This window comes from Protobothrops mucrosquamatus, unplaced genomic scaffold (genome assembly GCF_001527695.2).
Source record: "Protobothrops mucrosquamatus isolate PMUCROS unplaced genomic scaffold, P.Mucros_1.0 scaffold471, whole genome shotgun sequence".
NCBI lineage: Eukaryota > Metazoa > Chordata > Lepidosauria > Squamata > Viperidae > Protobothrops > Protobothrops mucrosquamatus.
In genome coordinates this window covers 226,020-230,640 of record NW_015386792.1, presented here as the reverse complement: position 1 = coordinate 230,640, position 4,621 = coordinate 226,020, and positions in this window count along the sequence as shown.

Sequence of the window (4,621 nt, the reverse complement as noted above, 5' to 3'; positions counted from 1 at the left end):
GATTGAGTATATTTATTTATTTTAATGACCCAGTAATCCCTTTTATCGGGATGGAGTTGGAGCAACTAAATGGAGCTGAGTGTTTACTGGCTGGATGCCCTTCCTGACACCTATGCAGAGTTTGCAGCAGAAATTTTCTCTTTGTGCCCTAATAGAGAAACATCTGTTGCTACCTAGGATTGAACTCTCAACCTTCTGAGTGTGAGGTGAGTGTCTTACCTCCAGCCCTCCCTCCACTGCTTGATTGACTAAATTTATAATCCCACTAAAATCTCATGATTCTTGGTACTGTACAAGATGAGGGGGAAAAAAACACCAGAGTAGAAACAGTACTGCAAAGTGTGTAGGAGATGGCTTTTGAAGAATCGGTTTCTTCTGGAAAACTTAGTGCAAATGTCTTTTTATTTTATTTTTTACCAATGATCTGAAAAAAAATTCTAACAAACTGTCACAACAGATATAAGTATTGCCCTTACTCCAATGCAACATGTTGGAGGCAGGTCTTAATGTATCTGTCAGTCTTGTTTTTCATTCCTCTTAATTCTATCCTGCAGGCACAAACTTGTGTAGAAGGTGCTTAACTGTGTTAATTAAAGATGCCAGCCAAGCACCACTGCTTAAAAATGAAGCTGCCAGTGGTATGGTCTCCTTTAGAAAGATAGATTGATATAAAGCTTCAACCAATTGCTCTTTAAATCCTGCTGCCACTAGCTATTGAGTTAGTAACAGAAGAAAAGTAACGGAAGAGAAAAACCCCTAAAAGATACAAGTTTTATGGAGATTGTGTTAGTAAAGATCTATTTTGATAGAATAATTGTTTAAATTATTTTAATTTAGATTATATTAAGGAAATGTACATTAAGGGTTCTCCAGGGAGCAATAAGCATAGCCAAACTACTTTAATTAATAAATACTCTAGAAAGAACAACTTTCACTTCCCTCTCACATACTTTATTTAGATTTTGCACTTAAAGGGAGAGAGTGCACATAATCCCAAGTTGATGCTAAGTGCTTCCCTTGCATATTCACTTAAAGAAGCTATCAGATGGCTTTGCTTCTGATATCATCATCATAAACCATAGGCTCATGTTCACTTAGAGGTACATTCAATAGAGTTCAAGAACTTTATCATGTATTAAGTCCATGGAATTATACCGTGGTGATTACTGCAATTTAATTTATTTTAATTTAGTAATTTACTATACTTTAATTTAATAGTTAAATGAAATTATTATTATTTTATTTAGGCTACCTTCAAATCCAGAATGACTCTGGGCAGCTCACTATGTGAGAAAGAGAATACAACATAATACAATTTTAATAAGAGCCAACAAAAACAGATCGGATAGGAACAAGATAGAGAACAAGATGACCAATCCAACCAACAACACAAGGTACATCATCATCATCATCATCATCATCATCATCATCATCATCATCATCATCATCATCATCATCATCATCATCATCAAAGTTGGAAGGTACCTGGGAGGTCATCTTGTCCAATCCCCTGCTCAGGCAGGAAACCCTATACCATTTCAGACAAATGGCTATCCAGTCTCTTCTTAAAAACTTCTTAAAAACATATATCAACTATTGTTATTATTAGTGATTATAATTATTCAGTATTATAGTAACTATTTATTTAGTAGGATAAACGACCCTTATTGACTAACTTTTATTTTTAAATGATTACGATTATTTTTTGTGATTATAACTTTTTAGTATTATTTTAATTACTGTTATTTAACATTTGTACCCAGATGACAGTCTGCTTGCTAAAGTGATGAATTACTGTTGGGGGTTACCCCACTATTGTATCTTTCCCTACCGTTATCCCAACCTCACTCCCCAACCCCATCCAACACCCTTACCGATCCTATCTCTTCCCCACCCTTATAAAACCTAATAAAATATTTTTTTAAAAAAAAGAATAGGTAAGCTTAAAGTAGTCATTCTTAGCTGGTTTCCATGGTTAAGGAAAGAGTGGATTCTGGGTTTCCTACTCCTGATTCAGAACCTTAACCACTATGCTAGACCTGAGTCTCTCCCATACACTGCCAGTTGAATGAGAATATATATTTTCCAAGTTTATCCAAAGTGATCTTCTCTCTTCCCCATAGTATACACACACACACACACACACACACACACTTCAGAAGTCTTGAGGCTCTGACTATGTAGTGCATTCTTATTCATCTTTATTGTTATATTTCCTGGGGTAAATGTGTGCTGTATTATGGCCTTAACAGCCTTAGGACTAAGTCATGGAGAGTTAAGCACTGAAGCTGGCAGTTAAAACTGTGATCATTTCATTGACTCAGGTCCATTAAGAAGCCATTTGTTTACTTAGTCTAACTCTGCAGCAATGCAATTAAATTGTTCCTGTTTGGCTTTTCTTCATGCTCAGCTATGTTGCATCCTATGGCTGCTTGCCACTTTGGGAATATTTTAAAACTGAAAAGTAGTTTATATGCTTTCTAGAATAAATACTATGACTGGAAAGTAATTGCAAATATCTACCATTTAGGAGAATGAAAGGTCAAATTCACTGAATCATTACCCATTTTATATATATATAAAATTAGCAGAGACTGCAAATATATCAGGTGCTTTCCTTCAGTAACAAAGCTGCATGGAAACTGATTTTTTGAATCATTATTTGCAAAGAAGGACATATTGTAAATTACTTTTCTTTAGATTGGTTTAGGTTGCTCATTGACTTTATGTTCATTGAGCAACCTATCCTTAGTTCTCATAGAAAATGTGACTACATAAATATTCCATTTACAATATTTACTATGTAAATATATTGGCATCGGTCCATAAATATTTTTTAAAGAAAATTTTCTAGTGCTTTTGGACAGGGAGGATCTTGGCCAAAGTTTCCGCATCATAGGTGGAATTGTTTAAATTGAATGAATGGAATCAGATATAGATCTCAGCTATTCAGTTAGCAAGCTTGTTGTAATTTTTTTTCAGAATTTCCTTGCACTCAACCCAGAAAAGTTTTATCCTTGAGAAACAGTAAATATTCCTCAACTCACACTTTGATTGCTGAATGTGTGAATGACTTAGGCCTTTTTAAAATAATGACAATGACATCATCACCAGGATGTCATAAAGTTCTGCTCTGTTATAATATAATTTTAGCATTTAAAAGGCAGGCTTCTTCTTAGTTATCTCAGTGTAAAAGCTTTGTTAAAAGCATACTTCTTTCCCCCTGAGATCAAATCTCCGTGTGCCAACAAGGAATTCTTTTTACTTCAAACTATGTGACTGAGTTATTTTTGAAGGTGGAAAATTTCCTTAAATTGCACAACAGATCACTCATCCACCATGTTTTATTTTTTAAAAAAGAAGTAGAAGTGTACATCAGATTCCCCACTACCATTACTATTCTGCACGCACACGCATGTGTGCACGCACGCAAACACACACAAAATGCCAAACTATTATAAAAGCATAGCTTTACACCTGTAAGCTTTAAAATTATTCTGGAGGAACTGAAGAGGATACTGAACAAGGATTACAGTAAAAGCCTTTAGATCACATTCACTTTATGTCTGGATAACATTTCAATAAGCTTGTTCCTTCTGCTTTTAAAGATCATGTTATGCCCTTATATACACATTTACATGAGCCTTTATTACCAGACAGTAGGCAGATGTGCCAGGAGATACGATGTTGTTTAAATAGCAACAATATAAACGAGCTCACTAGTGGACAGGGAGGGAAAAAACCTTCTGCAATTTACTCAGTGATGCTGCAAATGAAGCATTTCCCCTTTACGTTGCCAACTTTTATTTGTTTACCAGAACCCTAATCTGTAGAGTTATTGGCAGTATCAGTAATTGTGGTTTTGTTATATTAAGTGAAGAGGCCAATGTCTATTTCCGTGGCACTATGTAGTTGCTCTATATAATATTGGTGGCTGTTGTTCATTCTCTTATGAACTGTAAAATATATCAACAATTGTAAGTCATGTATTAATTTCTTCTATCACAGATATACAGTTGTATATCATAGATATACAACAATATGTATGTATGTATGTATGTATGTATGTATGTAAGTATGTATGTATGTATGCAACAATTCTAAAAATTCGAGTCCCAGGTATATTCATTTGTAAACAAGGCATACTAAAACACTGATCTCCAGGACAAAAAGTTTTATTAAAATACTAAGCTTTCATTAGCAACTGCTAACATTATCAAAGTGTAAGCTGATATTGGGAAGCCCTCGTCTTTATAGCTCTTCAGATGTCCGTAATTTGGCCATTGAGCGCGTTACCGTTCCGTCCGCCTGCCGCCCGCCTATGATTGTCCATATCACTCCTAATTCAGTTGTGTTAGCCGACATCCACCTCAACCTGCTGATTGGCATGGTCGGCACAGCAGCCGCAGCCGGGGGGGGATTGCCAACCAGGACAACTGCACCACATACTGACAGCACATCGAACCATGACAGTGGAGGGAGTGATTGGGCAATAATATTAGATAGCCAGTTGTTACGTGACAGGCATGTCCAGCGAGCGGAGGAGGCAGGGGGAAGCAGGGCAGTGAGGTTGAGGCAGATGTCGACTAACACAACTGAATATATATATATATATATATAT